Here is a 12,940-nt window from a genome sequence, read left to right on the forward strand (position 1 = left end):
TGCTGAATAGGATAGAAGGGCTGAGTTGCCTGGAAGCCCTACTTCTATTGGATCTGTGGCGTCGGGAGGCCAATAGAATTTGGCTGTAGATCCTATCTCTTTTGGGGAACAGTCATCTACTAGACCTCTCAAAAGGAGACGCTTGTGTAGAAATGCCGCTGGTCCTTCGGAAGCCGTCCAGGTTATCTTGTCTAGTACTGCTAGTGGCAATGCCTTGGTAGATAGTTCGAGTAGTACTCCTATGGATGGACCAAGGAATCCACCCTTCACCATGAGTTCAGAAGGTTTTCTTGCTAGTGAACCAAGGGATTTGCCTGCTAACGAACCATGAGGTTCACCTGCTGCTGAAAGTTCAGAGAATTTTGGTGAGCCGGAGGGTCCCAGATCTGGACCGGAGGGTTCACCGCCAATTTTGAGAAGTCCACCCACCTCGTTTCATTCTGGTGCGCCACCCACAGAGGTCGGAGCTGACGAGACGGTTTGGATGATGCCTCTGGCTATGCAGCGGCTAGGCCAGCCTGTGATGCGCTTTGTTTATTCTACCTCTTCATCTTCCTCAATAGCCACTTCTCCGAGTTTTATTGATACGTCGTCCTCTAAGGATGGAGAACCCTTTGGAGAACAAGGGAGCCTTGAAGAGCATGAACAGTCTGGGGAATCTGTAGAGGCTGCTGTAGAAGGAGCATAACCCTTTCTAGGCTAGGAATGGCCCCTGAAGATGATCACCCTGTCGAGGTTGCAATGGAAGAAATGCAGCCCCTCCCAGCTTTATATGCGGCTCCTGAAGATGATCCAACGGTTGTAGAGGACACTATCATCTGTACCGAGTTCGTCCAAATGAAGGTTTTAGAGTCTTTTGAAGAAGACGATGACACGGCCATGTCAGATATGAGAGTATTGCCGGGAGGCTTTAAGGAAAATACAGTTATCTTCAGGCGGCCTCCTTCAGAAGTTACCTCCTCAGTCTGTCCTAAGATCCTTCCAGAAAATTTTGCTCCCCAACTGTTTGAGAGTATGCCTTCTTTTGATACAAATTCTGATGTTGAAGGTCCGCTTGTTGGGGTTTGCTCCAACTTCGACCCTGGCAGACTCTATGGCTCGTCGAGTCAGCTCTTCCTTGGCTCATGCTACTTTAGATTCTGTAGCCTTGTGTTATGGGGTGAAACAGGGGCACAGGCCCTCAGATGTTGCTAGTTCTTCCCAGCGACTTGACGTATCGGAGTTAGAGTTGAAATTGGATGTTACTTTGAAGGAAAATATAGTTCTCCATGAACAGAATAGCCAGCTATCCCTAGAGTTGGAAAGAATCCAAGCCATGGAGAATACTTATACGAGTGTATCCGCCTTCGAAGTGCTCGTGATGAAGTTGAGGCTAGATCAATGGCCAGTTACAATCAGGTAGTTGCTGCCGAGAACTTGATAGTTTTTTATCAAGAGAAGGTTTGGGTTGCTGAGGATCTGGCCCTATAGTCCCAATCTGCCCGATATGCAGCTAATGTGGCTTTGCGGGAAGCTGAAGCAGAGGTTCGAGGAGCTTGTTAAGTGCCAAAATATTCATATTTTAGCCCTTAAACTTATATGTGTTAATTCCTTAAGTGTTGTTAATTTTTGCTATTTTAGTTCTTTTATGTGTTTTTCATGCTTTTGTAGGCTTTTGGAAGAGAAGGAAGTAAATCTGGAAGATTTGGGCTAAGAGAGAGAAATTGGGAAAAGTTGGAGTTTCTGGTAGTGCAATCGATCGCAAGAGACCTATGATCGAGCGCACTGCGATCGAGCGCACAAGACCTGTGATCGAGCGCACTGCGATCAAGCACACACAGGTTGCGATCGATCTCACCCTTGCGCTGGAGAACAAAGAGTTGCGGCCAGAATGCCCTTTCCTTCCATATTAGGGTTTTCCAAGTCCCACTTGTAATAGGACTAAACCCTACGAATTTTCTAGGTTTACTAGTGTAACAAGGACTTCTAAAGCCCTATAAATAGACCTTTAAACCTTGAGAATAGGGATCCTTGAATAGACACAACTTTGGGGAGAGGAATTGGAGGCTACTTTTTAGTTCTTTCTTTCCCTTTTCGTTTTAGTTTTATTTTCATTATGTGTAACTAACTCTTTAGGAGGGGTAGATTGAAGCCCTAATTATTTTTATTTAATATTTCAATATTGGCGCCTTTGTGATAATCATATTGTGTTGCTTAACTTGATTCATTCCTGTTTTATTGAATTCCTCATATGTGTTTGTTTGATCAACATATGTATGTGGTATGGACTAGTTAATTAAATCAATTTGGATGATCGAGTCTTGGGTTTAATAAGAGTAACAAAAGAAATTCATACCGGGTTCTTGGGTTAATCAACATGGGGAACTGAGAGTAGACATCCATGCCTAGGCCTCAAGTGTTTGTCAATTTTCACAGATTTATGTTTTCTTAAAAAACAACTTAGTAGACACCTATGCTAAATCCTTTAAGAAAGAAAATAATTAGAGTAGACATCCATGCCTAATTCGTTGCTTAGGGAAATCAATAGCTTAAGGAGTAGACACCCATACACTTAGCTTGGCAAACATTGAGTATTCACAATATGATTGGATCATTGGCATATTGTTATATTATCTAAGTATGATTAGTGGTGGATATCAAAGCCATACTTTTAGCTTTTCATTTATCTTTATATCTTTTTATTTCTTTTTCACAATATCAATTTAGTGACAATTTGATATTTTTATTAATTCTAAAACAAAATCAACAATCCTTGTGGGATCGATCTCGTACTTGCTGCACTATATTATTGTTTGATCTTGTACACTTGCGAGTAAAACGTACCAAGTATTTGCCTATTAATTTAGGTGGGTATTTGGCACAACAAGTTTTTAGCGTCGTTGCCTAAGATTGTTTGATTTTGTTTGGAATTTTCTTTTTCTTTTAATTTATTTTTGTTTAAAATTTTTCTGTTTTTCTAGTTTTTTCTGCAGTTCCTGTTCTGCCTTTGGAGGTGCGCTCCATCGCCCAACCAGGGCGATCGAACTCACCCGTGCGATTGAGCGCACCTCACGGTGCGATCGATCGCACATCCAGAGAGCATCATAATTACTGCACTAACTATAGATCTGATTTTTTTTTTCTTTTGTTTCATGCAGGGTCATTCGAGTCTACATATTAGTAAGTTTTCTTTTTAAATTTCGTTTTTATTCTCCTTTTTATTTTAACTTTTTGTTATTTTATTTTTAATTTCACATATGTAGAGAGGCATTCCGACTCCCCATGGACCATGTTCATTATGCCATGACCCTTATCACCATGTTAGAGAATGTCTTACAATGAGACAAATTTCTAACAAAATTAATGGGCATAAGAATACATCATTCTCTAGACCGGGGAACGACACCTATCTTGATTCTTACAACCCAACCTGGAGGCAACAGTCAAATTTCCCGTGGCAAGCTTAAGCTCCTAGAAATCATGCTCTACAATTTAATGAACTGTATCATCAATCATATCAGCAGTTCTATGATCATTCATATTTCTCTCAATCGGCTCCACCACTACAAAATCAGATGGCTGCCATGCAGAAGACATTAAATATGATTGTAAACTCCATGACTACTCAGAACATCTCTCCTATTCAGCTAGCCATCCAACTCTAGGAATGTGCCATATGTTCTCATTCTGATCATGCTATTGAAACTTGTCCTTTGTATTCATTTGTAGCTCAGGAGCAAGAGTCAAAGCTGGATAACCTAGCGAGTATGCTATGCACCCTAGTAACTTCACAACAGCAATTTATGACTGATCAAAAACAAATCAATACAAGGATAGATTAAACTATTCGAAGATTGGAAGTACAAATGGGACAATTGGCCATGGAGCTAAGTGCACCTCCTATCAATTGGCCTCAGCAATACCAAGAAGAAGAGTGTCAAAGACAGTTGATGGAAAACCCCAATGGGTAATACATGGAGGAAGAGTGCACCTACTATCATGTGCAAGCTGTCACACTGAGGAGTTAAGAGGTGGTTGAAAATCCAGTGGAAGAGAGGAAGGAGGAGCAAACCGAAGTTCCACAGGAGCCGTATCAGGAAAAAGAAGAGAGCACTAAGATTTTTTCAACACTATCTCTTATTCATGAAACACCAAGAGGCCAGGAGAGAAGTCTATTAGAGCTACCACATGAGCAAATTGAGGACATCAAGATAGAGAAGCTCCCTGAGTTTTCTTCCTACTTTATTCCAGTTCATGACTCCCCACCAGATGAGAAACTGTTTGATAAAACTCAAAGTTGTCCTCCCCGATCTATAGTCATTCGGAAGCATCTTGCAATAGGAAGAATTCATTCCCTTTGGTGCAAGAGAAGAAAAGACTGAGGCTTCAAGTTTAAAGTACCATAGTCTAGCTGAAGGCGGATAACTTAGCGCTCATAGGAGGCACCCCATAGCATATCCTTTTTATTTTGTTTGTTTGTTTTATTTTTATTTTTGTTTTCCTTTGTTACTTTAGTGTTTTGCAGGGACAAGTGTGCTTCAATTCAAGTTTAGGGGTGTGCTATGAGCCATGCTATTCCAGACAAATTTGTCCATATCCTGGGTAAATTCTTTCCATGTTATAGACACATTGGGGACAATGTGTAATTTAAGTTTGGGGGTAAGGAAGACACTTTACACACACTTTGTCCCATTGGGGACAATGTGTAATATATATATAGACACACACACACACACACATGTTCATGTTGTCTTAAAGTTTTGGTTGATCTCAAAAATTGTGATTTGATTCTCATTGTTGAGCTTAAAGTGTTGAACACATGATCTAATGATAGGATTTTTCAGCTTGGTTACTTGCTTTTGTCAACTAAGAATTCACATGTTTGATCTAATCTTACAAAAGCACATTAGCACATAATTTGTGGGGTATGACATGAAAGTCTAATGTGTGTGTTTCTATGTCTTGAGTGAAACAGGATGATTTATTAGATGGATACTTTGGCATATATATATATGTGATAAAAAAAGAAAAGAAAAGAAAATATATATGATCATTGATAAGCTTTTCACTAAGTAACTGGACCTCTTGCCTCAAAGCATTGAGTGTTCACGTCAAAAGGTGAAGAATTTTGATTTGGTTAATGTCATGGTTAGTTTGGTTTTGTAGCCTTTTTGACTCGAGTTACTAAGTCCTAGGGGTGTCTCTACACCTAATGTGGAGTCATTGACTTAACACTCATTATATAAGTCAATTAGAAAGCTTAAAAAAACCAAACATTGCACAACCTGAGGAAAAAAAAAAATGCCATTGTTGTTCATTCTAATAGGGATTTTAGTGAACTTTGAGATATTGAGACATTGCACATTAGAAATAATTGGAAGCTTCATATTTATGTGCTAGTTCACTTTACACTGTTTTTGAATTTGTGATGCCTTAGCATTTCTTTTGTAAGTGATTAAATTTTAAAATTTCAATTCATTGTGAAGATGGAGTTTATCTTTTTAAGCTTGCTAATGAATGCGAATCATGGTTTTGAGTGATACCTTAATTTTTGGATAACATGAACTCTTGCATAATGTTTGTGGGTAACATTCCTGGAAACCCTCACGAGACTTCACTCGTCCTCTAGGGAATTCCAAGGGGTTTAAAAGGCTTGTTGCATATGCTAAATGCAATCGTACATTTCACGAAAGATGGATTTATCTTTTTATTTTTTGTTTTTCATTTTGTTTTTAGTTTTGTATTGCTAAGGGACTAGCAATATGTAAGTTTGGGGGTGTGTTAAGTGCCGAAATATTCATATTTTAGCCCTTAAACTTATATGTGTTAATTCCTTAAGTGTTGTTAATTTATGCTATTTCAGTTCTTTTATGTGTTTTCCATGGTTTTGTAGGCTTTTGGAAGAGAAGGAAGTAAATCTAGAAGATTTGGGCTAAAAGAGGGAAATTGGGAAAAGTAGGAGTTTTTGGTAGTGCGATCAATCATAGGAGACTTGTGATCGAGCACACAAGACATGTGATCGAGCGTACACGGGTTGCGATTGATCGCACCCGTCCGCTGGAGAACAAAGAGCTGCGGCCAGAATGCCCTTTCCTTCCATATTACGGTTTTTCAAGTCCCACTTGTAAACCCTACGAATTTTCTAGGTTTACTAGTGTAACAAGGACTTCTAAAGCCCTATAAATAGAAATCTAAACCTTGAGAATAGGGATCCTTGAATAGACACAACTTTGGGGAGAGGAATTGGAGACTACTTTTTGGTTCTTTCTTTCCCTTTTCGTTTTATTTTTATTTTCGTTACGTGTAACGAACTCTTTAGGAGGGCTAGATTGAAGCCATAATTATTTTTATTTAATATTTCAATATTGGCGCCTTTGTGATAATCATATTGTGTTGCTTAACTTGATTAATTCTTGTTTTATTGAATTCCTCATATATGTTTGTTTGATCAACATATGTATGTGGTATGGAATAGTTAATTAAATCAATTTGAATGATTGAGTCTTGGGTTTAATAAGAGTAACAAAAGAAATCCATACCGGGTCTTGGGTTAATCAACACGGGGAACCGAGAGTAGACACCCATGCCCTAGGCCTCATGTGTTTGTCGATTTTACACAGATTTATGATTTCTTAAAGAACAACTTTGTAGACACCCATGCTAAATCCTTTAAGAAAGAAAATGATTAGAGTAGACACCCATGCCCTAGGCCTCATGTGTTTGTCGATTTTACATAGATTTATGATTTCTTAAAGAACAACTTTGTAGACACCCATGCTAAATCCTTTAAGAAAGAAAAGGATTAGAGTAGACACCCATGCCTAATTCGTTGCTTAGGGAAATCAATAGCTTAAGGAGTAGACACCCATACCCTTAGGTTGGCAAACATTGAGTATTCACAATATGATTGGATCATTGGCATATTGTTATATTATCTAAGTATGATTAATGATGGATATCAAAGCCCTACTTTTAGCTTTTCATTTATCTTTATATCTTTTTATTTCTTTTTCACAATATCAATTTAGTGACAATTTGATATTTTTATTAAACAAAATCAACAATCCTCGTGGGATCGATCTCGTACTTGCTGCACTATACTATTATTTGATCTTGTGCACTTGTGAGTAAAACGTACCAAGTATTTGCCTATTAATTTAGGTAGGTATTTGGCACAACATGTTTTTGGCCCGTGCTGCACAGAGGCATACAGAAACCAAGGCTCATAATGAGGCTAACCGAGTCAGGCAAAAAGACTTGGTGATCTGGAGAGTTAGAGAAGATGCCACAAAAGACAGGGATGAGTTTTTTGCTCGCTTATGCTTCCAACATGGCCAAATCAATGGTCTCAAAGAGGAGTTGTGGCGTATTTCGGCAGCTAATTGTAGTAGTTGGAGGGGCGTCTTCAGGAGTGGATTCAGGGCGTGCCAAACTTTTTGGCGTGGAGAGTTTGGGCCAAGAGATCCTGAAACGGTGAGTTGGCGGGACATCCCTGTTGAGATTCGGCAGTCTTTGTTCATAGCCAGGGATCGGGCTCTCAGGGTTGCTTGTCCTTCTGCTTTCCTTCTGCGTCCATCGGCTGAAGGTGAAGACCCCCCTGCTGGGGAGAATCCGACTTTGGTAGATCTTGATAGTGAAGAAGATCTATTGTGTTTTTGTATGGTCCCATGTCTGGGCTGCTGTTTATTTTAATATTTTACTTATGTACCTGCACTTTCTTGGAATGAAACAAGTTTATTAGTTTCTAAAATTCCTTGTGCTCATTGTGTGTTTGAGTTTCTTTCTTTGTGTGGAAAGAATTTGGGAAAAGGACCATTCTTGGAGGGTCCTTTACGTTGTGAAACTGGGAGATTAGGAGAAATATGTTGGCTACCCAACACCGTTTTAACTAGCTGTATAGAGGAGTATAATTTTTAAACATGTACAGAGTATACCTCTACCAACACGAGTGGGATGATCACCTTTTAGTTTTCCATTATTCGAACTGAGGTGTTTAATTTGATGGCTACCCGACACCGTTTTAACTAGCTGTATAGAGGAGTACCGTTTTTAAACATGTACGGAGTATACCTCTACCAACCCGAGTGGGATGATGGCCCATCACCGTACCACAGTACCTTAGTTTCAAAGTGGAGTTTCACTTTTGATGTGTCTGTACATCTTCTTTTTCCTGGAGATGAGGAGATTCACTTGGAGTTATTCTTGGGGGAAAGTGTCCCCGGGTTACCAGGGACTCTCCGATGCTTAAGTCAGTATTGGTATATGGAATTTATAATGGGAAAAATAAAGGAATGAAATTAAGTGAAGTTAATCACCTTTAGTTTGTTCTTGTGTTCATTCTTAACGCTCCTGATTTGTTCTCCTAGGGCATGGGTGTCTACTCTCGATTCCCCATGTTTGAATTCTCTCTGTTTCGTGTGCTCTGTTTCACTCATTTCTTCAAGCCCTTCTTTGTTTCGGTCAAATCTCTTCATCTTCCTAAACAACACAAGGTATGCATCTTCTGTCTCTATCTTTCCAAGATAATCATTTTTCTTCAAATACTTTATGTGCTTTTCTTGAAATTTTAGAAAAATTGCTTGGTCATTACTGGTTGTGTTTTCTTTTTTTCGATCTCTTGTGATTTATTGCATATGTATTGGGGGTTATTTTTTTAAAAAAATTTACAGATGCTTCAGTAGGGTACTTGTTAAACATGTTTTTGAGGTTGAGTTGACTTATCTTGTCTAAGATTGTGTTTTTGAAGGATGTTGCCTAAAAATGTTATGTTGTTCATTATTGTGCAGATCTGTCTCTAGAATTAACTCATGGCAAAGGAAAACGCTAAAAAACAAGAGCTTCCAGAACTGATGAATTGGGATCCAGTTCTTCTTCACAAGTTCGAACTGCTACTGGGCGTATCCCTCCTCAGAGTTCTACTGTAATTGCAATAGGTGTTGTGCCAAATACTATCTAAATTAATAGATAATATTTAGTACGTTTTATTCGCAAGTGCACAAGATCAAACGATAGTATAGTGCAACAAATACGAGATCGATCCCATGAGGATTGTTGATTTTGTTTTAGAATTGATAAAAATATTAATTTGTCACTAAATTAATATTGTGAAAAAAAAAAAAACGATATAAAGATAAATGAAAGGCTAAAGGTAGGGCTTTGATATCCACCACTAATCATACTTAGATAATATAACAATATGCCAATGATGCAATCATATTATGAATACTTAATGTTTGCCAACCTAAGGGTATGAGTGTCTACTCCTTAAGCTATTGATTTCCCTAAGCAACGAATTAAGCATGGATGTCCACTCGAATTCTTCTATTTCTTAAAGGATTTAGCATGGGTGTCTACTAAGTTATTCTTTAAGAAAGCATAAATATGTGGAAATCAACAAACACATGAAGCTTAGGGCATGGGTGTCTACTCCCGGTTCCCCATGTCGATTAACCCAAGAACCCGGTGTGGATTTCTTTTGTTACTCTTATTAAACACAGGACTCGACCATCAAAATTGATTTAATTAACTAGTCCATACCACATGCATATGTTTATCAGACAAACACATATGAGGAATTCAATAAAATAGGAATTAATCAAGTTAAATATCACAACATTATCATTACAAAGGCGTCAATATTGAAATATTAACTAAACGTAATTAGGGCTTCAATCTAGCCCTCCTAAAGAGTTAGGTACATAATGAAAATAAAACTAAAAAGAAAAGGGAAAGAAAGAACCAAAAACCGTAACTAGAAGTAGCCTCCAAATTCCTCTCCCCAAAGTGGTGTCTGATCCAGGATGATTATTCTCAAGGTTTAGAGGTCTATTTATAGGGCTTTAGAAGTCCTTGTTACACTAGTAAACCTAGCAAATTTGTAGGTTTAGTCCTATTACAATTGGGACTTGGAAAACCCTAATATGGAAGGAAAGGGCGTTTTGGCCGCAGCTCTTTGTTCTCCAGCGCATGGGTGCGCTCGATCGCAGCCCGTGTGTGCTCGATCGCAAGTGCGATCGATCATAGACCACGTGTGCTAGATCGCAAGTGCAATCGATCATAAGTCAACTGCGCTCGATCGCACTACCATAAATTTCAAGTTTTTCCAATTTCTCTCTTTGAGCCCAAATCTTCCAGATTTACTTCCTTCTCTTCCAAAAGCGTACAAAAGCATGGAAAACACATAAAAGAACTATAATAGCATAAATTAACAACACTTAAGGAATTAAGACATATAAGTTTAAGGGCTAAAATATGAATATTTTGGCACTTAACAGTAAGAGATATCGGTTTTGAAAAACGTTTTCCATCCATTGCTGAGAAAAATTGTTCTTTCAACATGTGCTTCAACACTAGGACTGTAATTGTTGAGCGTCCTATTACCCTTCTTGATTTCACCTTTGGGGAGTATGCTTTCATTCCCCAAATCTTTGAATTTTGAGGTTGGCTATTCGTCACTCAATCTGCCCCAACTATTTATTTGGACCTTGTTCATGAGTTTTACTCCAATATTTTTGCCTATTGTGCTCTTACCTCTTCTCTTACCACTCGGGTTTGAGGAAAAGGTATCTCTTTGACCCCTGAATTACTTTCTCAGATTCTGGATATTTCTTTTGTGGCTAGTAGTCAATTCCCTTATCCCCCAGATACTGCTCCGACTAGAGAATTGTTAGGAGAACTCTTTAAGAAAACTCCTTGGCCTTTTGGTTTAGCTTATTTTCCTGTGAACTCCATTAAGTTGCTTAAACGTATACTTGCTCTTCTAATTATGTGCAATTTTTTGCCTGTACTTCGAAAGACTGATTTCACTCTTGATAGGGCTCAATTTATTTATGCTCTACTTAAAAACCATCGTATCAACTTATCTGCTTGCATCATTGATCTTATGGTTTCGATCAAGACTTCCAACTCGAAAAAAATAGCTCTTTCATATAGTGGTACCATTAGTAAATGTTGTCTCATTTCTCTGTTGTCCCCTATTCTTCTGACCACAATGCCCCTCAACCTAGTCCCCTTGATCAAACTATGGTTCTTAAATCAGAACCACAAAAGAGAAAAAGGTCAAGTGGTCCTTTGTCTTTTCCATCATCTTCGTCTACCCCTCAGGTTTCTTTTGAGGATTCTGGTCTTCTTGTAATGGTGATTGGAGAAACAAAGAATTTGTTTGAAAGTCAATCTTCTTGCATGTGCAACATTCGACGCTTATCAGTGTTCTTTGCTTCTCCATGGCAACTCTATTTATGCTACTAGGATCTAAGGAGAAAACTGATTCTTAACCTTGTGGGACTAGCACTTGGTTTAGCACTTGGGCTTGGGTTTTATCCTCAAGCCCAATGCTCCTTAGACTTAACTTTAGCCCTTTGGATTTAATTCCCTTGGGCCCAAAGTTTACTTACTAGCTACAAGAATTAAAACCAAAAAGCCCAAAGTTTATTTTAATTCTTTAGCCTATAGGAATTAGCTCATAAGCCCAATTGCTCTATTTATAAAATAAAACATCCCAAGTAAATACACATAATTATAACTGAGGCCCAATATATATATACTAGTCAATTTACATCAGCTCAAAGAGGGACCCAAAGGAAAAAATATCATTAGCTTAATAGGTCCGCGACTATATCTACATTGATCATATCACACGACTCTATTTAATCACAATTAATACCACTACATAACTATGACTGCACTTTAATGAATTTTTTGATTTAATCAAATAATACTCGTGACGTACTTATTACGTATGTTACCCCTCCATGGAATCATCCCATAGTCGAACCAAAGTCTATGTATTGTCACTTTGTTCACTACATCTTTCATTGAGTCACTGATTTAACTTCATGATTATCCTTAAGTACCTTGTGAGAAATATTCTCACCTTGTACATGTATAAGTTTCAGTGATACCTATTGAAACACTCAGGCCCGAGCTTCAAGATAATCTTTCCCATTAAATCTAAAACAAGGGGAATGGTCCTTGTCGCTTTGTCTTAGACAAAGGATTTGGATTCCTTCTTGAAATCAGTCTTCCTACAATGCTACATCTGATCACCCAACGTACCGAGGTTAGATCGATCGAAAATAGGTCTCACTCTTTTAATACATCAAAGTAATCTACAATTCACATCTGAGTTCAAAGAACTTCTCAGGATTTAGAGTAAATACTATAAGCCATCTTGCACGTACATCATTGTTAAGACTGTATTAGTAAACAAATGATGACTCACGTGCTCCTGTTCGGTGTATGGCCCAAACTTGCCAATACCCCAACATATCAACCCGAAGCCTACCTACTTCTCCTAACCAAAACAAGTCGTTGATGTTCAATATTTTATAGTCTAGGTGGGGTTCCAAATTCCATTTATGACTACGAACAATTAGTTTATAAGTTGCAAGGACCTTTGAGTATGATCTTCTGTGATACACACACCATCACTCAAATACAATGCATCTTAGGGATCTTACATACATATAATCGAACAAAACACAATCACACATATATGTCATGCAAGAATATAATCGTATATAGACTTGTTCTTTTTCATAATATTTAAAACATTATCCAATCAATTGGAGTTTTGGACACCATTTCCAACAGATGTGTAGTCAACCTGGGTGAGTACAAACTCACATGATACTAGCCATTACTTTTCCCGCATTGTATGACTATTTTTGTGTGTACCAAAACATGCATTTTGCAACTCTCATGAAATACATTTTAGTTGCATTATGAACTCTACATTTAGAGAAAATGTGCTACTTAACAAGAGAATGAGATGATGAGATTTGTAATAGCATATATGTAAAATATGGACAAGACTAATTGCATCGTATGACATGGTACACTGGTACGTGCGGGATAATGGCCATGGGCTTACTATACATGTTAACTCTATGGTCAAATGTGTGTGTGGATATGTTATATGAGCCATGGATCAAATGGTTATTTAATGATCTGCGCAGCCTTA

At 38.1% G+C, this 12,940-nt stretch overlaps 1 pseudogene; it reads right to left on the reverse strand.

Annotated features, from left to right (window-relative positions):
* LOC148586353 (uncharacterized) overlaps window positions 1-12,940 on the reverse strand; it is a 97,927-nt pseudogene that overhangs the window by 69,632 nt on the left and 15,355 nt on the right.

The sequence above is a fragment of the Corylus avellana genome, chromosome 4 (assembly GCF_965113065.1).
Source record: "Corylus avellana chromosome 4, dhCorAvel1.hap1.2, whole genome shotgun sequence".
Lineage (NCBI taxonomy): Eukaryota > Viridiplantae > Streptophyta > Magnoliopsida > Fagales > Betulaceae > Corylus > Corylus avellana.